General features: G+C 42.3%; 1 protein-coding gene across 1 annotated transcript in view; it reads left to right on the top strand.

Moving 5' to 3' along the window:
- LOC145414591 (sodium channel protein 1 brain-like) overlaps nucleotides 1–24,781 on the top strand; it is a 1,229,691-nt gene that overhangs the window by 767,182 nt on the left and 437,728 nt on the right. The window lies entirely within an intron of this gene.

Below are 24,781 nucleotides of genomic sequence, written 5' to 3'. Positions count from 1 at the left end.
GGCGAGGGGTCGGGGTTGGGGGGTGAGGGTGGGGGTGGGTGGTGGATGGTGTGTGGGTGTGGTGGTAGGGGGTGGGGTGGGGTTGGGGGGTTGGGGGAGGCATGACCGCGTATGCAGACACCCATCTTTTTTTACCCTGGTACCCTTGGACAGCACATACAGACACCCGTCCTTTAGGGGTTAAAGATGTGAAGAGAATCGTCTGGCACGCCTTGCAGTGTGCTTTTTTTAGCTTCCTAAACCCATACTATGATTTGCTATGATTCACGGAAGATTTGATCGTTACGATGCACTTACCAAATTGGCGAAAACGTCTGAGATTAAGCGACTGCCTGACTGCTTGGAAATGTAGCGTAGAATCGTGTAAACATACCAATGACTTTCGTTCCCTTTCAATAATTGTTCACAGTTTTTATAGCTCACACTAACTCGACATCACTGACACCAGTACTGCAAAGGGCTGTTCAGAACCGCGGGTCATTCAGGGGTTAATGGAATACATTTTTGTTTGCATAAATACTCTCCCTTTCACATATAAACACAAAAACGAACAAAAAAATGAGCGCTAAATGTATGTTTAACTTTCATCCCAAAGACCTTGCCAATTCATATTCCTCCAGTTTATTTTATGCATTTTCCCGACTATTTTATTTTGTTTGGAAAGATTGATATATACAGTACTCACTCCAAACACATTTGTAATAATATTAGTAGTGATGATAGTGTTCACCAGTACCAATGATACTGAGCGGGTAGGTAATATTCCGTTTAATTTTGGCCATCCAGGAAGTGTTATCTGACTTGTAGGCCTACTGTGTCATTATACTTGTATATGTTCACTAATTTATGTATATATATATATATATATATACACTCAATCCTCAACCCTTTAACTGCGGGTGTCATTCCAGAATGACATTGACAAAACTGGACCAAACCGCGGGTGTCATTCTGGAATGATCGTGAATATTTTGAACACCGCGCGTTTTCCCGGCGCGCAAAGTGTCTCACGCAAGAGTAGCTGTCGAGTTCTTTCATGCCAGCCATCCCACACCTCCCTCCTCCAACCCCGAGGGGGCCCCCCCCACCCCTGCCCTGACCCGCACCAGTCAGTATCTGTCCAGCTCTGTGCGTGATAATGGCGCTCTGTCCCGACTCATCGTCGCTCGCTTCCTCCTCTACAGCAATTAGTGCTAGTGTTCCCTCTACCTCTACACCGGTAAAGGAACTGCCGACGGCGAGGCAGAAGGGGTTGAGCACTCCTGAAATTAGAACTGAGCTGGACAAAACTGTAAGTACTACTCTTGATTGTGGCAGTGAAAGTGACACACTCACAGCAAGCAGTGATGATTTGGCAGTGATTGGTGGTGAACCATTTTCCATTGATAGTGACAGTGATGAAAGTGATCGTGTTGTTTCCCCCCCACCACCCCCAACTTACTCTGGGAAAGGAAAGGCTCCTATGGGCAAATCTGGTATTGCACGTGGGAAGGGAGTGAAGCACAGGCTCACGTCTCCCACACCAGGCCCTAGTAAGCATTTCCCATCAATTTCCCTTTCCCCTAGCCCTATTGCCCTCACATCATCATCATCATCTGCCGTGCCCTCTCCTCAGTCTACATCATCTGAGGAGTACGAATTACCAAAGCCTGCAAAGCGAGGGAAGGCAGGCTCTGCAGGCCGTGCAGGCAGGCCTAGAACAAAGGGGATGCGTGGCAGTTGGAGGGCAAAGCTGGGCAATAAGCGAGGTGATAAGCGGGGTAGAAAGGGTCAGATTTCACCATGCACCAGGTCAGAAACCCCCCCGCCTGCCCCCCGCTCAGCTCCCTCACCCTCGCCACCCCCCTACTCACCGCCCCCGCACTCACCCCCCTCCCCGTTGCCTCCTGCCTCACCCCCCTCCCGCTCGCCTCCTGCCTCACCTCCTGCCTCACCCATTGCCTCACCCATTGCCTCCACCTCAGCTCCTTCTCATGGGGAAACGAGTGCAATGCAACCTGCCCCTGCCACTGAACCACGCACAGGGCAAGTGGATGCATTTGTTTGGTCTGACGGTGCAGATTTTCAGCCACACAATCCACCGTTTGATATGACAAATGCTGGAATACAGCCTGGCTTCCCATGCAACGCAGGAGATGACTTTGTTGACTACTTCCTGCCCTTCATGGATGATGAAATCGTGCAGCATGTCAGCGATGAGACCAATAGGTATGCAGCTCAGTGTGCAGCAGAAGGGTTGGGACCTATTGGCTCACCAAAGCAAGTGCCGTGGTTGCCTGTCGGAATCAGAGAGCTGTATGTTTTTTTTGCCCTAATGTTTCTTATGCCCCATATAAAGAGACATGAGTTGGAGGAGTACTGGCTCGTGGATGACATTACTACTATCCCAATATTCGGGAAGTATATGTCACGGGATCGGTTCCGACAGCTGCTTGGATACAGGCACTTCGCTGACAATGCAGACCCGTCCCAAACTGACCCTTTGTGGAAAGTGAGGGATTTTCTCAACAGGATTAGGGATCGATTTATGCGATTTTTCCGGCCGTGCAGAAAGTCGTCATAGACGAATCCCTGGTATTGTTCAGAGGACGTCTCAAATTCATGCAGTACATCCCCAGCAAACGCCACCGCTTTGGGATAAAGTTCTTTGTGCTGTGTGACTGTGAGACGGGGTATATCCTGTATTTTGTCATCTACTCTGCTAGCACAATGGATGTGAACAGGAAAGACCCCCTTGGCTTCTCTGGCTCCGTTGTAAAAGTGCTGATGGAGAGGTATTTTGGTGGTAATCATGTACAGTACACAGACAATTACTACACAGCACCGAAACTCTCCAAATACCTTGCTGAACACGGCATTGGCACTGTTGGCACTGTACAGAGCTATAGGGAAGAGTGGCCAAGTTTCCCCGAAGCATCATCATCATCCAGGGGAGATGTTCACCTGAAGAAGTCAGACAAGCTTCTTGCGATCAGGTGGCATGACAAGAAGGTCGTGAATATGATCAGCACCATCCACAAGGGGGAATTGCAGAGAACTGGGAAGGTCAGCTACAGGACAGGAGAGCCAATCATGAAGCCTGATGCCATCATTGATTACAATGTCAATATGAGACTTGTTGATAAGTCTGATATGATGATTGGCGAAATCAACTGTCTCAGGAGAAACACCCGATGGTACAGGAAGGCTTGCCTGCACATGCTCGATATGTGCATGCTCAGCGCCTTCATTCTCTACAAGACACAAGTCGGGGGCATAAGGCAACCATCACTGAGACAGTTTTCCAAGACTGTCGTGCAGCAGCTACTTGCACGATTTGGTCAGGTGACGGCATTGATCCCGAGGCGACACTCTGACACACAACCTGACCGTCTTGAGTGCCGCAGTTACATGAGCCGGCACCAGCTTGTGAAATTGCCTCTTACAGCAGGCGGCAGGTTGTCACAGGGCCGCTGCAGAGTATGTTCTAACACCACACGGAGGCCTAGGACGAGAAAAATGAGCACACACCAGTGCCTGGAATGCCAAGTCGCTCTATGTGTTACTCCGTGCTTTGCCGAGTACCACTCTCTGAGTAAATACTGAAAGTGACAGTGATATATAGTGATGCGACAGTGACGTGCTTTGCCAATAATTGTATGATGGATAATGTAGTAATAAGGGATATTTTGCCTAGAAAAAAATGTAAATATTGGCCAGTATAATAAGTGATATTGTAATAAGAGAATCTGCGGCACTTGTGTAATTCTGCGGCACTTGTGTAATTCTGTGATGCGCCAGTGACGCAATATAGTAATAAGTGCAGTGTAAATATAATGTATATTGCCCAGATTATATGTAAAATAATATTAGAAGTTTGAAAGAATGAAAAGATCGCATGAAACGTCAGTGAGCGGGTGCCGCCGCAGTGAAGTGAGGCGCAGCCGCAGTGAAGAGCGGGCGCAGCTGCAGAGAAGTGCCTTTTACCTACCTCAGTGAACACAGAGTGGGTGTTTATCGTATGTACAGTGTTCATATATGTTTATATTACTATTATGAGAGAGTGGTTGGCATTTGGTACTGGTGTGTGGGGCGTAAAATAGTTATTTCACACCCCTCACTTCTAACAGCTCTCCCCGTCCTGTGAAAGTCAACAAAGTCATGAAACCTACATCAATGGAAAGCTGAAGGTTAGTACTTTCTAATGGTACCTTATTTTTTTCTCTAGCTTTATTCTGTGCAGAGTTATTAAGGTTTAAAGGTTTGTTTACATTTGGCTGAAACCCCTGCGGGAGAGGACAGTCAGACCAAAACAATACCCGCAGTTAAAGGGTTAAGTAACACGTGGTTGAGTAACACGTTTTGTTCTAATGCGGTCAGCATAATGAGACAAGTCATGTCAACACGCGGAAAAACTCGAGCTCACGCGGGAAGTCAGCTGGCCTGGGGACGAAATTTGAAAGCCGCGCTCTATGACGTCACCCTCTAACCTCTGGGTACATTTCCTGGGCGCATATTTCCATTCTGTATGGGTATTTATCTCAGTACCACAGCCAACCACCTCAGCCAAACAGCCCTAGTGAGATGGGATAGGTTAGGGTAGGTTAGGTTGCTGAAATTTTGCCTGGGAAGCACAGTGGGCATATTTTCGTGAAAAACCTATGGTTAGTTTTGAAACGAATGGGCAAGCGTTGTTCCTGGCTGAGGGTTCCTGGTGGTTTTTATGAATACGCATACAGAATGGAAATATGTTTTCTGGGCAAACTCAAGGCCGAACGGTTTGACGAAATTTATGGGTTTAGGCAATTTCAGGGGACAAAATGGAACGACAATGTATGCTAATCAGAAAAAAAAAAAAAAAAAATCCTTGCGTTCTCGTAAGTTACAGTTCAGTTCCACATTCTTCGTTTGATTTCATGCTTCCCAACACATTTTGGACCAACTGGGCATATGGTTATCAGTCCTTTCTCATGCCTCATCTAGTTCTTACCCACAGTTATCATGGATTTTGCAGTTTTAAGGAACGAAATGGAAAGAAAATGTTTGCTAATTAGAGGAAAAGTTACTCTTTCGTCCATGTGTTATCATAGCGTTCAGTTCCACATTCTTCGTTCGATTTAATGCTTCCCAACACTTCCAACTAACTGAGCATTCTGTTATCAATCCTTTCTCATGCTTCACCTAGTTCCACCCCACACTCATAATGGGTTTCGCAGTTTTAGGGGACGAAATGGAACAAAAATGTTTACTAATTAGAAAAAAATACTTTCGTCTATGTGTTCTTGTTAGTGTTCAGTTCCACATTTTTCGTTCGGTTTCGTGCTTCCCAACACATTTAGGACCGACTGAGCATACAGCTATCAAGTCCTTTCTCGCGTCTCACAGACCCTACCTCACAGTCATATGGGTTTCGAGTTTTAGGAGACGAAACTGAATGAAAATGTTTGCTAATCACACACACACAGGGATTCAATCTAGGCGGACGTGTGACACCGGCGCTCCGTACCAAATCATCACGGCCAGTGGCATTACCTAAATAGAATCTTTGTATGAGTCAAGCTCAGTACCAGGTTAGACTAAATGATTGTTCATTATTAAAAGGAAAAAAATAATAAGTTTAAACAAGACTTGTAAAAACAGAAAATAGAACCAAGACGAAAGAATACGCTGAGTCATCTCTGAGGTTTGTTTAGACTACAACAACACGGAGATTGTAAGTACATGCTTTGCACTTCAAGTATTGCAAAATGGATACATACTTCAGTAAACCAAATTTGGAAAAGGAAAGGGATAAAGGTAAAAAGCAAAATGATGATTTCTACCAAGAACTGGTTGAATTAGAGACCCACAATAAACTAGTTGAACGTGTAAACAAACTAGAAATGGCTTTCAAAAATGAAATTGATGAAATAAAGAAGCAGATGCACTTGCAAAAGGAAGAAATAGAAAAACTAAGAAGGGAGGCCAATAAGACACAACCATCAGTGAACTAACAGTGGAATTGAGTACACTTAGGAAGAAAATGAGTGAAATGGCAAGTACAGTAGTCAATCACGAGAGTGTTATAGAAGAGTTCAAAAATGACACAGAGACAATTAGGCAAGTTAGCAGTCTTATTGACCAGAGCAGTGATATTGAGGAGAAGATAACACAAGTGAATGAAGCTGTGCAAAGCGACAAAAATGATGTTGAAACCACGTATGCTGAAATGGTGAAAGTAAAGAAAGACTTAGAAACAAGGGTGGAGGAAAAAAGCATTAAAAAGGAGGTGAAAAGAATCATCCAAAACAATCCAAAGTTAGTCAGAGATTCAGTAGAGATAAACAAATCAATAGTAATCACTGGTATAGAAGAGGAAGAAGTTAAAAACAAGATCACAAGAGACAAAAAGGAGATGGCAAATGTAATGAGCTTACTGAAAGAAGTATCAGAGGAAATCTGTAGTAAAGACATAGAGGAACACAAAAGGTTAGGGAAATATGAGAAAAGCAAGAAAAGACCCCTAAAGGTGACTTTCCAGAGTGTAAACACTGTGGAAGAGATAATAAAAAATGCAAAGAATCTTAAGGAAAAAGAGGAGTTCAGAAATGTATGGATAAAAAGATGCCTAACACAAGAGGAACTGGAATTACTGAAAGAGAAAAGGGAGGAAACAAAAACAAAAAATGAGGGAAGATCAGAAGAGGAGAAGAATATATTTTTTTACAAAGTAATAGGATTGCAGGTACGAAAGTGGTACACAAACAGGATGGAAGAAAAAGGAGGAAGGTTGTAGAACCATGTCATGACAAGTATATAAACAAGATGATAAAGTTGATGTACTCAAATGTGGATGGAATGGTATCTAAATTACTAGAGATGAATGATTATGTCAGAGAAAATGAACCACAAATAATATGCCTAACTGAAACAAATGAACCACAAATAATATGCCTAACTGAAACAAAATTAATACCAAGGATATCAAATGACATACTAAATTTAGAGGAATACAGTATATGGAGAAGAGACAGATATTTAAAAAAAGGAGGAGGAATTATAATATTAACTAAGAAAAATCTAAAAGTCAAGGAAATAAAACTAGATATAGCATCACAAGTAGAACTGATTGCAGTAGAGAGCGACACATCTGAAGGTAAAGTAATTGTAGCCAATTTGTACATGCCACCCAGGTCAAACACATGGGAAAGAGATGAATATGAGGACCTGGCAGAGAGTACAATTCAGAGTGTAAGATCATTGCTACATAAAATGGAAGAGAAATCGGAAAGAATTATACTAACTGGGGACTTCAATACAAATATAAATTGGAATACTCTAGATATAAATAGCCAAGAAAGCTGTTGGGACCAAAAGCTCCTGGATCTCGTACAAGAGTTTTTCTTAACGCAACATGTGAGGGAAACCACCAGAAAAAGAGGACTTGATGTACCTTCAGTGCTAGATCTAATATTTACAAGGCAAGAAAATGATATTGACAGTTTAATATATCACCCTCCACTCGGCAAAAGCGATCATGCAGTACTAAATTATAACTTCAGGATAGCATATGACATAGTAAACAGCAATGACAGTTACAAAAAGAGCCTAAACTATAAAAAGGGAAATTATCAAGACCTAAAGAAGTATTTCTTAGAAGTTGATTGGGAAAATGAGCTTAGAGGACAAGATTTAAAGGCTGTATATAAATAATTTTGTGAATTTTATGAAATAGGAGTCCAGAAGTACATCCCACAGCACAAAGAAGCAGATAAGAAAATACAGAAATGGTTCAATACAGAATGTAAAAAATTAAAAGAAAGAAGAGATTTGTTGTGGAATAGATACAGAAGACACAATAGTGAAAGGGCGTATAATAATTACAAACAGGCAAGAAACGACTATACAAGAATAAGGAGGGAAGCCCAAAAACAGTTTGAGGAGGATATAATAAATAAAAGTAGTGATCAACCAAAGCTGTTTTACAGCTATATCAGAAGCAAAACTAAAGTAAAAGATATAATACAATCCATTACGGACGAGGGAATCACTTATACACAAGAGAAAGATATTTGTGAAGCACTAAATAAGAATTTCCAATTAGTTATTACAGAAGAAAAAAAATTTTGAGAGGGACTTTGTGGAACACGCATGTCCACACATACTACCAGATATACAAATAGCAGAAAAAGTAATACACGAGGAGTTAAGTAGATTAGACAGAGGAAAAGCAAGTGGTCCTGATGAAATTTCATGTTGGGTATTACGAGAATGTGCAAAGGAGTTATGTAAACCATTATTTTTAATTTTCAAGAAATCCTTGAGTCAAGGTAAACTACCTGATATTTGGAAAAAAGCAAATATTGTCCCCTTATTCAAGAAAGGAAATAGACAAAATCCACTCAACTACCGACCAGTATCATTGACCAGTGTTGTAAGCAAGGTATTAGAAAAACTTATAAGAAAAGCTTGGGTAAATCATCTAGAAGAACACAGTATGATAACAGAAAGACAGTTTGGTTTCAGAAAAGGAAAATCATGTGTTACTAATCTGTTGAGCTACTATGACAGAGTAACAAACACAATACAGGAAAGGGAAGGATGGGTGGACAGTATCTATTTAGATTTCAAGAAAGCTTTTGACACAGTACCACACCAAAGACTTTTATGGAAACTGTACCATCAAGGAGGAATTCGAGGCAAACTGTTTTGTTGGATGCAAGACTTTCTCATAAAAAGAGAAATGAGGATAGTACTAAGAGGAAACTACTCATCATGGAAAGAAGTGACTAGTGGAGTACCACAGGGTTCAGTGCTGGCACCAATCATGTTTTTAGTGTATATAAATGATATAAACAGTAACACTGGAAATGAGAGCTATCTGAATATGTTTGCAGATGATGCAAAAATACAAAGGAGAATTACTAACACAGACTCTTGTAAAGAGCTACAAGAAGAATTAAATAAACTTCATGAATGGAGTAGTACATGGCAAATGGAATTCATTGTGGACAAGTGTCATGTAATCAAGTTTGGTAAAAGTGGAAAAAGACCTGATTGGGATTATAAGTTAGGAAATAAAACCCTATACACATCAGAAAGAGAGAAAGACCTAGGTGTGATTATCAATAACAGACTATCTCCGGCTGACCACATCAGCGAGAAGGTACAGAACATGTATACATTGCTTGCAAATATGAGAATAGCATTCACATAGATAAATGAAGACATGCTAAGAAGGATAATAACATCACTCATTAGACCAACCCTGGAATATGCATCAGTAGTCTGGAGTCCTCATCTCAAAAAGCACATAGACAAGATTGCAAAATTCAAAAGGGCCGCTACAAGATGGATACCAAGCTTAAGGGACCTAAGCTACGAAGAAACACTAAATAAACTGAATCTATCAACACTACAGGAGAGAAGGAAAAGAGATGACATGATAATGCTATATAAATGCATATCAGGAAAGGAGAAAATAGACATAAATGATTACTTAACATATGGAGAAGCATCAGCAAGAGGACACTGCAAAAAACTGCATAAGAAGAGAGGTGATAAAGACGTAAGTAAATTCAGTTTCCCAAACAGAACAATTGATCAATGGAATGCACTACCAAATGAAATAGTGTGTGCCAAAACAATTCACAAATTTAAGGATATGTACGATAAATATGGTTTAAGACACGGGACAGTACGAGCTTGACTCATTCCTGTAAAGATACAATTAGGTAAGAACAATTAGGTAAGAACACACACACAAAATACTTATGCTCGTGTAAGTGAGCATTCAGTTTCACATTCTTCGGTCTTCTTCCTGATAGTCTTATGTTTGTCGGATTACTTCTGAGAGGTAAATAAACGTTTCATACTAAATCTGTTTCCCCCGTCGTTTTAAGTTGTATTCCACTGTCAACTTGTTTGACACATCAGGGTTACGGCGAAATTAGGGCCTGTCCTAATCTAAGTGTTTAAACTTGACCTAACCTAGCTTAACTATACCTTATAATTTAACCTAACCTAACGTAGCATCCAGCTGGGAAGTTGGGAGACGAAAATCACCTTTGAGTACATCAAGACAATAATGTTATGGCTTAAGGAACGTGATGATAAAAAGTGGGAAATTTTTCAGCAGGAAAAGGTAATTTACCACCCTGAAAATAGTCAGAAAAATACAGAAAACAAACTGGAGGAATATGAACTGAATTGGTAAGGTTCTTCCACTCCCTTAAGCGTACAAATACCAAAATGGCAAAAGAAAATAAGAAAAACCATAGCATAAAAGAAAGCACCATCATAACGATTTGGAAGGACAGGGAGAAGATAAAGATCGTGCCTAGGAAGTGATGCAATTCTGGCAGATGTGAAGGTTTATATGTTGTCCTGAAACTGACTGAGAAGCTTATAGGGCGTTATGTGGAGCGTCAGAGAAAGCAAACTCTCACTTTTACCCCTTTTTACCATCTTACCCCACGTATTTACCTCCACCTATACGCACCATCAGGTAAAACACTGAAAGAGATATAACTGTTGTAATTAAAAACATCAGTGGTATTAAAAATGGCATTAACAAAAACAGAAGTTGGACTGGGTCAACACCACCTCCACTGAGTACCCTTTTGTTGATACATAGCTCCACGGTATTTTACTCCCGCCCCCCCAACCCCAAAGTTGTTGTCTAAGTTTCGCCTTCTCGTATCATGTGGCCTTCGGGAGAGACGTTAGGCTGTATAGTTAGACTAAAATTTACGGGTCTGGCTGTTTTATGGAACAAAATGGAGCGAAAATGTTTGCAAACCAGAAAAATGGTACTCTTTCATCCATGTGTTCTCCTGCGTTAGCGTTCCGTTTCACATTCTTCGTTCGGTATCGCTCTTCCCAACACATTACTCTTCGTTCGGTATCGCTCTTCCCAACACATTTCGAACTGATTGAGCAGTTTAGCCATACGTTTAGTTTATCAGAAATGCATTGGGAAACGCAATATCAAACAAAAAATGTGAAACTGAACGCTAACTCACGAGAACACACGGATTAAAGTAATTTTTTCTTGTTAGCACAAATTTTCGTTCTATTTCGTACTCTATAACTGCCAGATCCATAAATTTTTGTCTAACCATATGGCCTAAGGTCTCTCCTGAAAGCCACATGATATGAGAGAAGGCGAAACTTTGACAACAACATTGGGGTTGGGGGATGGGAGGAAATTATCGGGGAGCTACGTATCAACAAAAGGGTACCCATCCCAACTTTTTTTTTTGTTAATGCTATTTTTAATACCATTGATGTTTTTAATTACAACAGTTATATCTCTTTCAATGTTTTACCTGATGGTGGGTGCAAATGGGGGTAATTTACATGGGGTTAGGTGGTAAGAAGGGGTAAAAGTGAGAGTTTTGGAAAGTTGCCAGAACACATTGTACCGTTATGCATGTAAACATATTGTCTGAGTGACGCGAATTTGGGTACCACGGTCCTTGTCCAGTCCCTATTGCTCGCGGTACTCAAGGATTGAGTGTATATATATATACAGTAATCCCTCTACTATGCAATGTATTAGAGCCAAAGGCATGTCCGGAAAGTGGGCCCCTAGCTCCTGGACTGGTACTTAAGGACCCTAACCCAGCCTAACATTGAAAGCCACCTAAATAACTCCCTACCGGACATGTATAGCACCTATTTAAACCTATTTAAGACCCTATTCACACCAGTAATGGACATGACATAAAGCATGAAATAAATGAAAAGGAACCAAAGAATGAGGAATTAGAAGTGACTCTACCTCAGCCAGGGTACTTACAGCACGTTTGCGGCTGGCTTTTCTAAGGTTTTGGTAGTGGTGAAAATGCTCTTGAAGCACGTACAGTAATCCAGTGTTGTGCTGCACTTAGTTCTTTGCACTGTGAGTTATAATTGTGTAACATTGCACATTGTTCTTAACTGCACCACGCCAGTTTCAACTGCCAATTTGAACTCCACAGTTAATCCTTTGCACTCTAAATTCTAATTTCTTAACACTGCACAACACTTTAAATTCCCATGTGGTCTAGTGGCGAGGTATTGCAGTTTATTCAGTGTTTATTCACAAAAAATGAGCACGTGTGGCTTCCATTGCGATAGGCATCTACTCGCCATCGAAGTTAGGCAGTAACTGTTGAGAGTGTTGGTGACGGGGAAACAGAGTTGCCAGATCGCAACAGCCACATTACCAAACTCCTCAATTTTCATTACTAAATTTAACTTTTCATTACCAGATTCTTTAAGCTAGCATTTATTCTTCACTTCTTATATATACAAGTGGAAATACATGTAATCACTCTTCTCATAATTAACAGCATGTTGTTTATTTTCACGCTGTGTTGGTTATCAGATTAAACAGAGAGAGCAATCAATCCACCATCTCCATCCTGTGTATCCTCATACATATGAAAAATCCGTTTGGTAATGCATCATTCTGATTCATTACCAAACGAATTTTTCATTACCAAAGTGGCCCACATTTGGTAATGAAAAATGCCAAGTGGAAACCCTGATAGGGGAGGGGGGAGGGGGGAGAAAGGAAGGGGTGAAGGGGCCGTGGTGTAAACCAGCTGTTCGGTGCCACGCATCAATTTTAAATTCTATCTATCTATCTATTGCCAGACGCCTCAATCCCGTTTGGGGTGGCCAGAAACAAATCGCCTCCAAGTCGCCCTGTCCCCCGCCATTTCACTGCCCTGCTCCCAACTCACACCCCCCTCTCTCATATACCTCTCCACCCCATCCCTCCATCTCATCCTCGGCCTCCCCCTCCCTCTTCCCCCCTCCACCTCACTCACATACACTCTCTTCGTCAGTCTTTCACCCTCCATCCTCTCCACATGGCCAAACCACCTCAGTGTGTTCCTCATAACGCTTCCAATCACATCCACATCCACACCACAACGCTCCTTTATATCTTCATTCGTCAGCCTGTCTCTCCACGTGACTCCACAGGCTCCTCTTAAATAACTCATTTCCACTGCTCTCACTCTTGACTTGTGTCCTTCCAACAATGTCCAAGCTTCACTTCCGTACGTTAGAGTTGGTATCACAATACTGTCATGTAGTAACTTTTTCACTTCCATGCTCACTTCCCTGTTTCTTATCACTGCTTTCAAAGAACCAGCAACTTTTCTTCCCTGCTGTACCCTTTCAAGCACTTCACCCTCCAAACCTCCATCCTTACTCATCACACTACCCAAGTACTTAAACGTACTCACATTTTCCAATTCCTCACCATCCAACCTCGCTGTACATTCACTAACTTCACCTCTCTCAATGACCATCACTTTACTCTTCCCTACATTCACCTTTAGATTCTGTTTCTTACACACTCTCTCAAACTCATCCACCAAGCCTTGCAGCTCCCCTTCGTCTTCACTCAACAACACAATTTTAAATTACGGGGGATTTTTTTCTTTTTTTGGCCATTTTTGGGTTCCGAAGGTCCATGCCCACCATGTCCGGAAAGTGGGCATCCAGAAAGTACAGGGATTACTGTATATATATATTTCAGATTCAGGTATAGTACTGTATTGATTACAGTATTGTACTGTATACAGTACAGTACTCTCTCCAAACACAGTTATAATACCATAAGTGATGGTGACAGTGTTCACCAATATATTTAAGGTACTGAGTGGGTAGGTTTTTCGATTAATTGGGAAATCCAATTTCTCAGCATCAGCCCGGTCTCGTTGATGCCGAATAATAGGACTTTTACTGTATATGTATATATATATATATATATATACGCAATAAGAACTCACTATAACGGACTAATTGGGGCCCAAGCCATTCCAAAAAAAGCGAAATTCCAATAAAAGCGACATCCTGACTTCCCCCTTCTAACCTGGATTTTTTCCAATGTATCAGACATTAGTCTGGATTGCACTAACGGTTTTTAACCTGTTTTCACTACCACTGCAATACTGTTCTGTATTATACCTTCACTACAGTAATCGGTTGGTGTAATAAATATAATAATACTGTACACTGATAGACATATCTTTGTTTACCTTATTGTGATGATAATAGCTGGAGTGGTCAAGTATTCCGGACTTCTTCAGGCTTTATCGGACTATTTCCGATATGTAGGAATTTAGTCTGGTAGCTCCTCGAATCCAATATAAGCGAATTTCAGTCTACTGAAGTCCGTTATATTGAGGTCTTACCGTAAATATATATACAGTAAAAGCTTGATATAATGAACACTGGATAAAACGGAAGCTTGAGAAAAGAAAGCAACTTTTTTCCGTAAGGTACTCGCAACATACCGGAAGTTTTCCGTTCTGTTGCGAGGCATCGGGTTTCTATGACGGAAACAAGCCGGTTTGTTCGTGGCTGTGGAAAAATCGCAATGCACAAGTCATATCCTCCCCCATTTGGAGGTGAGTTTCTTTCTATTTTATTTATTATTATTACTGTATTATTATTATTATTATTATTATTATTATTATTATTATTATTATTGTTGTGGGTTCTGACTGCTCTGTGTAAATCATTATGACTAGCATAGGCAGCATGTTTGTTTGTAACAAAAGAAGCTATTTAGTGGCAACAGTGTATAGGCTTCAGGTCACAAGTTAGGGAAGAAATATCAGAAAAATTGCAGATTTCCAGAAAATTCTGTTCCATCTATGGTTTTGGAATGGATGCCTGAAAAAGCGGAATATTTGATAAAACGGAATAGGGGTTGGCTGAATTATTCCGTTTTATATATATATAAATCTCATCTCATATCATCAGCCGTTTGAGTGTCCACTGCAGGACCGGCCTATCCCTACCGAAGTTGGGACGATACAGCCAATGTATCTCTACCAAGTGGCTTAGGCTGTCTAGTAGAGACTGTATGTAGGGTGAGAAGTGCTTGTAAGTGTAATTGTTTGTGTTGGAGTGGCTTTGGATGTGTGTCTACTCTGTGAACCAAGTGTAATCGGCCTGCACAAGCCGACTGGGTACAAGGATACTTTATAGTATGCGACACTGGTTCAGCCAGAGTACCTCTTGTGTCCGCCAATGCAGTACGTGGCCAGAAGAATGCTCCCAAAGTTTATTACCCTGACGGGGGGCGAACCCTCATTCTTCAGTGTAGGAAAACGCACATTTTACCACTGTACCACAGAGGCTCCATATATATATATATATATATATATATATATATATATATATATATATATATATATATATATATATATATATATATATATATATACTGTATATATATATATATATATATACTATATATATATATATATATATATATTTATTTATTTATTTATTCAGGGAGGTCCCGAAGATATGAGCATTTAGGTTCCATTTGGCATAGTCGTATGATGAATTCGCATATAACGAAACATGTACCTAAGGTAAAATATTGGTTGGGTTTAAGGACCCCATCAAAGGCAAGTTTTCAAGCTATAATATATGATACCAAACGCAACAAACATATCTGTATTACTGAACTGTAGGGAAAGAAACCTGAAAGAGGAAATAGTATACAAATAACATGACTGCATATTAATTAAACATATAAAACATGCGTAACACTCATCTGTAGGTGGTAATGTTGTGTTGGAGGTGGGAAGCTGGTGGTCGCCAGCTGAGCAGCCGTTCCAGATTCCCAAACCCTTATTATTGTACCCGGCATGTTAAAATTATCGATTTTTTATCAGAAGTATCGCATCCATAAACAAAGGCATTTTTTCATATAAGTCGGTAATTACTGTGGAATTAATATATGTGGAGTGATTAATTAACGTTATTGAATTTGTTTAACTTTTAAGTACCTACCAGATTATAATACTGGTTATCGTAAGAGTTACTGAATCCTACTGTTGTATTAGTCTTTCAGTAGACTTGCTAATTTTGGAATCCCCAGTTTATTTTTCGGATTATGAAATTATGAAAGTTATCACATTATCACATGCATGTTATGGCATGTCACAAAGTGTGCCAAAATATTGCATTTTGCGATAATTACCGCACGTCTGACAAGGCTTCAGATGAGCAGTCCTGCTATTTCTATCCAAGGTTGAGAGAAAACAGCGATTGCGTTTGTTGGGATGACTGAGAATCCTCCTACTTCGCCCCGGACTGAATGTCGTATCATTGGATTTTCAAGATCGTGTAACGAAAATACAGTAGTCCCTAATTTACGCAGGTTGTATCATTGGTTTCTTGTATATCAAGTGGTCGTATGACGGAATCTATCTGTATATGTGTATATATATATATTTATGGTATATATACACATACAGTACATCCCCACAGTACACGAGTTCCGAGTACATGATCCCCCTTGTGTGCGAGGACCTATTTATTTTTGTTTATTTTAGTGTATTTTTTATTAGTATGTGAATTGAACTCTTTGTAAGCGAGATGGGCAACGAAGAGTGGCCCAAATCCGGGGTTACCCCGAGTACGCGACATTACCCCCCCAAGAAGCGATAACAGGTAAAGGTCTATCTCTCTGTCTATCTATTGGCAGGTGCCATAATCCCATAAGGGGTGGCCATTTGACTTTGAGTTATTGGTTTTACGGGGAGGGAAACTAACCCTTCACCAACCCACTTCTTGACACGTAGGGAGCACGTATGGGCTGGTTATATGGTTACCACCCAACATTGTAAATGGTTTCTTGGCATACAGGAAACCATTTGGCTTGTCACTCACTGTGAAGCCACCTGTAAAGGAAAGAAGAGCAATAAGAAGTGACAGGACAGATGGGAGAAATAGGAAGAGAGGAGGACAGGCACAGAAAAAGAATGCTAAAGGCTAAGGAAGAAGTAGGCAGCACTACATCAAGTGAGTGGATGATGGTCACCACCACCTACCACCAATGATTTACCTAGTAAAGCCATGATCTTGTAGGTTTACTTTATCTTAGGTAATATGTCTTAGATAGTTTCCCTGTACAGTAGTGCACCAACTTTCGCTACAGCAGGATTCGCGGAATCCACTTTCGCGGCATGCGCTAAATATTCCCTAACTTCCACTTTCGCTTGAAAAAAATCGATTTTCGCGCACAAATTTTGGGTTTGGGACAATATTTTGAACTTTGAATTTCCTGCACCGCCCGCCCGCAACCCACCGCCATCTTGAATGACGTCATGTCAACACTCTGTCCACCCATTCCCGCCATTGTGTACGAGCGTGCTAGCTCCATTGTGTTGGATTCTCACGGTTCAATGGCCTCTACTATACCTGGTAGTGTGGGGAAAGGGCCTGGTGGTGTGGGGGGAGAGCCTGGTGGTGTGGGGGAGGGCCGGGAGGCAGTGGTGGTGATAAAAAGTGGCCGGGACATTCAAAGTCGGGAGGAAAGGCCAAGGCTAAAAGAGAGTATCGTGTTGGAGTGAAGAAACGGCAATATAATAATGAAATGAAAAGGAAGATAGTTGAGCACATGGACAAGGGCGCAAAAAACAGTGAAATCTGCCGTATATTTAACATCCCAGAATTGACAGTGCGTAGTATGAGGAAACAGCATGGTGGTAGCGAGGCAGCAAGAGGTGGCGCCAATACGTCTGGCGTGGCTAAATAAGCCCGCCACGCGCCTCGGATACTTACCCCCAACATCCATTAAACACCTCAACCTGGTCTCTGTGGTATGTTTCTCCTCATATAATGTGTACTGTACAGTTTTTATTGTTTGTATCTCACAATGCAATGTACAATAGTGATTTGATGTACTGTATTGCAAGTGAAAATGAAAATCTGATGTTACTTTAGGATAACCGGGAACCAATTAGCCTTTTTGCCATAAAGACAATGCCCCAATTTTCGCTAATTCCACTTTCGCGCATTATTTTTGGACCCAATTAGGCGCGAAAATTGGTGCCCCACTGTATAGTACAATACTTAGGTCTGAAAGGCATCTCAAGGGTTGCCCATGAAGGGGGGTGCTGCCCATATGTAATTTTTCCCATAAGTTTATGTATTCACAGTACAGTACAATACGCGAATTCCTAGTACGCGACTTCCTCTGCCGCCCATATAGGCGCATACTAGGGGGATGTAGTGTATATACAGTAGTATCTCACCAGTAACGACTTCGGCAATAACGTTTTTGGAAATAACGGTAAGTTAGAATATACAGTTTCTGTAATAATGTTTGGATTCACTTGAATAACGGTTATTTCACAAATGCCAAGTTGTTATACTACAGATATGTACATAACAAGATGAAGAATGAAACAGACAAACAAGTAGAGGTGATGGAAATTGCCGAAAATGTGAGCAGTAGCAAGGAGAGGGAGGATCCTCCCCTCACCACCTCCCCTGACTCGCCCACAGCCGTCCCCTCCACCTCCACTGCCCCACCTGACTCACCAGCTGCCACCCCCTCCACCTCCATAGCCCCACCTGACTCACCTGTTCCACCTGGCATACCTGCAAAGCCCACCATAATTACTGTTGCTGTATTGTAGAAGAAATATAACATTTGACAGGCCGTAAATTTCTTTGTCAAAGCCTGGAATAATACAACATTGGCAACCGTTAAACAAGTGTGGTCGGCACTCCTGCCACAACTCAAGTCTATTGAGATGGAGAGAGAGCAGCCATCAGAATAAATGACTAATGACTGGACTTGTAAATCAGATTTCAAGAAATGCTAGAAACAGTATGACTTGAATGAATGCCCGCCATCAGTCATTCGTTACTTGCTTTCTTTCACAACGCTGGCCAGCCAAGGAAGAACAACAGAGAGGAGTGAGGTAGATGATGACATTGATGGCACTTGGGATATTCCTGAAGATTTTGACTTTGTGGGGTTTGATGATCTGTTGACGGAAGTAGGTAACCCTGGCATGAGAGGCAGGAGTGGAGACGAAGGCAGCGAGGGGTCAGGGGGTACGCCGCAGTAGCCTCCATGCACAGGGCTTGAAACAGTCATCACACCAAACACTTTATTAACTCGTTTAAGGTGAGTTTATATTGCTTATGGCAATTTAACAACTAATCTAATAATTTCAGGAAAAAAAAAAAAAGCAGGGATAGGAGGGCTGCAAATGGGAAAAATGGGTAAAAGTCATGGGATGGCAGCACCATTAAACCCATTATACATGTATTTTAATGTCTCGAAAATAACGTTTTCGCTAATAATGGTATTTTTCTGGCACCAATTAGACGTTATTGGTGAGATCCTACTGCATACACAAAACCAGCGCTCACCTAACTCACAATCAGAGTGCAGGAAGGCAATTTTTGAGGTCAGGAAATGATCAAAATGCGAGAATGATAGATGTAACGCGGGTGAAAAACAATCTGCCTATTTTTCTAAAAACCATACTATGCTGTGATGATAGGGATTAAGTGGCCTGAGGCCACAAATTATGGTTTAAACAGTCACTATGCGAAAATATTGGTCATAACGCAGTGGGAACAAACAACGTGGGTAGCGACAGTCATAGGGCCGATTGCATGTCTGTGATGTATGGCTGTCACGTGTATGTGCGGGGTGTCATCACGGTCCACTGAGCATTCCTGCCCCACTTGAGCCTACTCTTTCCCTGTGCTCTTGCTCCACACGTGCTGTGTGTTATATTTGCTTTTTTTTTTTTTGGTCCCACCTGGGGACCAATAGAAGTCCTGCCCTGCCTCGGAACCCCACTCCCCCTCCCCCAGGAAACCCACAACCTCTTCAATTCAAGGTGAGGAATCCTTCAGTGTTTGTATGTAATGAAGTCATTATTAGGTAGATAAATGTCCTTGGAAAAATCCCTGAAAATTACCCCAAAAGGTGAACCTGGGGCAGGCTTGGGTACCATGAAACCCTTTAACATGTAAACATATGGCCCTATAATGCGAAAATCTCATAAAGCGGAACCTTCCGGGGACAGTATTCTTGCGTTATGTGAGCGCTCGCTCACATACAGGCATACCCCAGTTTAACGATGTAATTGATTGGGTAAAACCCCATCATTAGGTGGGATATCATATGTCGGGTACTTTTAACGTGTATTTCAATGTGGACCATTTACCAACCTTGGGTTGCTCCCCAAACCAAGTCCAAAACCCACCCAGATGAGCCGAAAAACAGGTTTAAAGGCTATCTAAGCTAAGTCGACTCCATTCTTTCTTTACCCCTGCACAATTGTTGACTCTATACAGGGGTTTTATCCACCCCTGTGTGGAGTACAACTCTCATGTGTGGGGAGACTCCCCACATACAGCTCTTCTCAATAGGGTTGAGTCAGAGGCTTTTCGTCTCATTAACTCTCCTCCTCTTACTGGCTCTCTTCAACCTCTGTCTCTTTGCTGCACTGTTGCATCTTTATCTCTTTTCTATCGCTACTTTAATGGTCACTGCTCCTCTGCACTGTCTGCATGCATTCCTCCACCTCTACGACAGGCGCGTAGCACCCTTCTAGCAGCAAACTCTCATCCCTTTTCTGTCCAGCTCTCTAATGCAAGAGTTAACTGTTACTCCCAGTCCTTCATTTATGCAACAGGTCAACTCTGGAACTGTCTCAGTATGTCGGTATTTCCTGCTGCCTATGATCTCCAGTCTTTCAAACGCAGTGTGTCCAGGCATCTTGAAATGATCGGATCTTGAATTTGGCTCTCTAATGTATTTTGTTTTTCTCTTGAAGGGAACTGTTATTGCGGGCTCATGGCCTTTGGTTCCTTCTTCCTCGCATAAAAAAAAAAAAAAAATCTACATGACCTAATAGCTGTCAAGGAAACAAACCTAAGTCTGACACCTGTAAATAACTCACTAAAACCAACAACTAAAGCCTGAAAATCATAAGGGATAAGTTAGAAAATATCATACACCTCTCATCACATACTTCTCGTAAGTCCATGTCCAGTTGTGGTCATCATCCTTGCTATCCCCCCCCAAGGCTAGGTGACATGTGGTGCTTCCTAACACTTAATCATCATCCTGAAAGCCCTCAAACCCTATCTCCAGGAGAGAGTTAGAGGGGGGGGGGGGGGAGAAGCCTGGCGAGGCGGGATGCTTGTAGTGGGAGACTGATGGACTTCCTCTGGGGGTGGCAATGGAGTGCAATGGGATGACTCTGGCGGTGGCAATGGGGTGTGATGTGATGGCTTAGGCGGTGGCGATGGGATGCAATGTGATGGCTCAGGCAGTGGCGATGAGGTGCAATGGGGTGGTGATGGAGTGCAATGCAATGACAGAGGAGGTTGTGAGTGAGACAGCTGCGATGACCAGTGAAGTGGCGAGGGGGACTGCTGCCATGAATGATGAGGTAGCGATGGAGTCAGTTGGCTCACGTCATGACGAGGGAGACAGAGACATTGGCTGAGGTGGTGTGGGAAATGAAGGCCGGGGCAAGGAAGACGGCGATGGAGTGGCGGAGTGCCTTAGTGGAGACACAGGTGACACGGGAGATGGCGATCGGCTGGAGGTTAAGTCCAGCACTGTGGGCCGAGCATGTCCTCAGCAGGAGGTGTCCCTTGTTGTTTCTCTGCTGGTTGAAGGTTGGGGAGATGCTCTGCTGGTTGAAGGCTGGGGAGATGCTCTGCAAGTCGAGGGCTGGGGAGATCCTGTGTGACTTGCTGATGTGGTGGGGGTCTGCTTGATGAAGGCTTTGATTATAGTCTGCCTGGCCACCCTCTTCTTCTCTTCCAGCATCGTCCTGTACACTTTCATCCCCTCTTTGAGCCAATTAGCTGCATCCCTGCTTCGTCCTGGGAGGGTATTGTGTGTCTGCATAAGCACAGTCATCTCGCCAGCTTCGTTAGCATCTCCTTTAGGATTTTTATATTCAGAGCTTGCACATCAGGAACGACCTCCTCCTTCACTGCTTTCTGGTGCGCCCACTGGATCTGCATGTTGAGGAGCCTCTCGTTGCTGAGCTCCTCCCTGTGGCTCTCAAAAACCTCCTCCACGTCATCCTCATCGACCTCCCCGAAGCCTGCCTCATGCGACAGTTCCACTATGTCCTGCCACACATGCTGCAAAAGAGGAGCTTGCACACACTTGGGGAAGTTGGTGAAGGAGTGGACGCACTCTGACCACAGCTTTCGCCACGCGCCGTTCATGGTGGCCTGGCTAACTTCACTCCATGCTCCAGTGATGTTCTCTAGGGTGTAGTGTATGTTGTAGTCCCTTCCAAAACAGCTGCACGGTTGTCCTGTCGTTATTGTCACAGGCCCATACCAACTGCTACATAGTGTGGCAGAGTTAATAAGCCTTATAGGCAATAATCACCCCTTGGTCCATTGGCTGCAACAAGGATGCAGTGTTGGGGGAAAGGAACAGCATCTCAGTATTGCTGGCCCATTCTTTCATCGCAGGAGGGTGACTAGGCGCATTGTCTACCACCACAAGAAATCTGTTTGCATACCTGTTCAGCACATGAGAGAGGTACAAGTGGAAATATGAGAAATAGGTATCGGAAATCAACCAGGTCCTTTTGTTCGACTTCTAGATAACCCAGCAACAAACAGATATCGGAAGTCAACCAGGTCTTTTTGTTTGACTTCCAGATAACCCCAAGGTTCTCTTTAACATACCCCACCAGATTCCTGGGGTTTTTAAGTTCATTAACTTATAAATATGCGGGAGTCCTTTTCTTCCCAGTAGCTTCCTAACTTTGTGTATCCATGCAAGGGTTGAGGGAGTTACTTCAAGCACTTTCTCCATTTCTGCAGTATAAGGATATGTGAGTACTGTATAAGTTGGGTATGTAAGACCCACGTCTACCAGAGATGTGTGAGATATTTTGTTCTCCCTGATTGCAGATATGAATGCAATGTCTGGCAGCCCCTCTTCACACCATGAAGCACCATCCCATACCAAGCTTTGAGACAACTCAAGCAACCATTCAGAATTTTCTTTATTTTCTTATAGAAGGCCAAAATTTATTTACTGTTTTTCCTATAGTTTTTTTTTTTTTTTTTTTTTTTTTTAAAAAATTTATTAAAAATATAAAAAAAGAACAGTTCATTTTTTTTACATGTTTGTATTGCAGAAACATTAAATATATTATTTTCTTTTCAGTATTTGAATAAAGGCAGTATTGAAATAAAGGCAACATAAACATTTTTCCCAATTCTTTATATTTTCGGGTTTGAGAGACCCACATCTACCTGCAGTGCAACACGGACCGACATCTGCCTGAGCAAGGTTAACATACCCCACCAGAGCCCTGGGGTTCTCGGGGTGGTAGACAAGGAGTAGCTTCTGCTTGAGGTCACCCTTGGCATTGCCTCCCAGCAGGAATGAGGCCTTGAATCCTGGTGTAGACTTTTCCTCCATTGCCAGATATGTCTTGAAGGACATTCTCTTCCAAAAGAGCCCTGTCTCATCAAAATTCAAGACCTGCTTCACTCTGTAGCCACCCTTCTCGATGATGAGTTTGAGTTCGTCAGGAAATGCTGCCGTCGCCACCGTATCTGCACTTGCTGCCTCACTGTACATCTTCACGTGGTAGAGGTTTGCCAGCCTCTTGAACCAGTCAAACGACCCATGACTCGCTTGACCTTTATTTCATCCCATAGCAAGAGAGCCTTAGTGCATATAATTGCCTGGCTCATGGGTGCCTTGTGCCGGTTCTGGTCCGCCACCCATGTGTGCAGCATCTGCTCCAGCTCCTCCATCGCGCGCTTTCGCTGGTGCATGACACAGGAGGCAGATAAGGTTGCAGCCTCCCCAGCAGTAGTGTTAATGGCTGCCTTCTTCTTGATGATGGTGGAGACAGTCGACTGAGCCAGGTGGAGAGCTGATGCGATAGCACATGCACCTTCACCTTTGTCGTGGCTCTTAAGAATTTCCAGTTTCACCTCTAGTGACACAGTCTTATGCACATGCTTCACGGGAACGTCACCAGCACCACTACTAGGAGGCCACTTACCACCACAGCTAGGGTCTCCACTAGTGCCACCACTAGCCCCACCACGTGCAGCTTCCTTACCAGACATTATGACACTTATTTGGGCCAAAAATCATACAATATCACACTCCACGGATGATTAGTATCACTGCTTTACTCACGGCACTGCTCGAACACAGTTACGATGCACTACGATAGCAGTTTGCATAATGTTAGTGGTGCAACACGATGCGTGGTGGACAAGGGTAAGCGAGTTCCTCACTCTGAGATGGCTGGTGCGAGAAGAACGATATGGGTGAGCGTAGGGTGATTGATGGCTGTGGGGCCTGTGCGAGAGTTTCTGCACATCTTGAGAGGCAGGCAGGCTCACCTGCCTGCAGGAACATGCGTGATTCAAGATTTTGGCTTGTCGCCTGTGGATGCGACATTGGAGGGCACATTGTTAAACTGGGGTTCTGCCATCGGGTATCGTGGTGTGGTGGTATTTGTACCCTCATTGCTAAGCCAGGGTATCACATCTAGGGGTATCGTATATTGGGGTATTACTATATATATATATATATATATATATATATATATATATATACAGTATCCACATATTGTTCCAGTAATAACATATAATTTACCTTAATTTGCCTAAAAAAAAAAAAAAAAAAAAAAAAATGTAAAACTTTGAAAGTGTCGACTTCTCCAGAGAACTGAAAATTTTGTGTGTATCTAGGCTGTCTAATAGACTTTGTAAAGCCTTGTTTTTAAATTATGGTAATCTATTCTAATTGATATTTGCTGTATATATTTTATATGAGCAGCTTTGTCATAAAAAATGGTTGTTGTGACTCTCATGATAAATTTATTTAAAAGATTGTATATTGTTTCTAATGAATGCACTGGGACAGCCAATTAACTGTCAGCATTCAGAAGCTTACGGCTCATCTCTTGTCAGAAGAGATCAAGTAGGCTTTAATTATGATAATTTATCTCCCATGCTTCATTGT

The sequence above is a fragment of the Coenobita brevimanus genome, chromosome 100 (genome assembly GCF_032717465.1).
Source record: "Coenobita brevimanus isolate Jiangsu-jjx chromosome 100, ASM3271746v2, whole genome shotgun sequence".
Taxonomy (NCBI): domain Eukaryota; kingdom Metazoa; phylum Arthropoda; class Malacostraca; order Decapoda; family Coenobitidae; genus Coenobita; species Coenobita brevimanus.
This window is presented reverse-complemented; position numbering and strand designations above follow the sequence as displayed.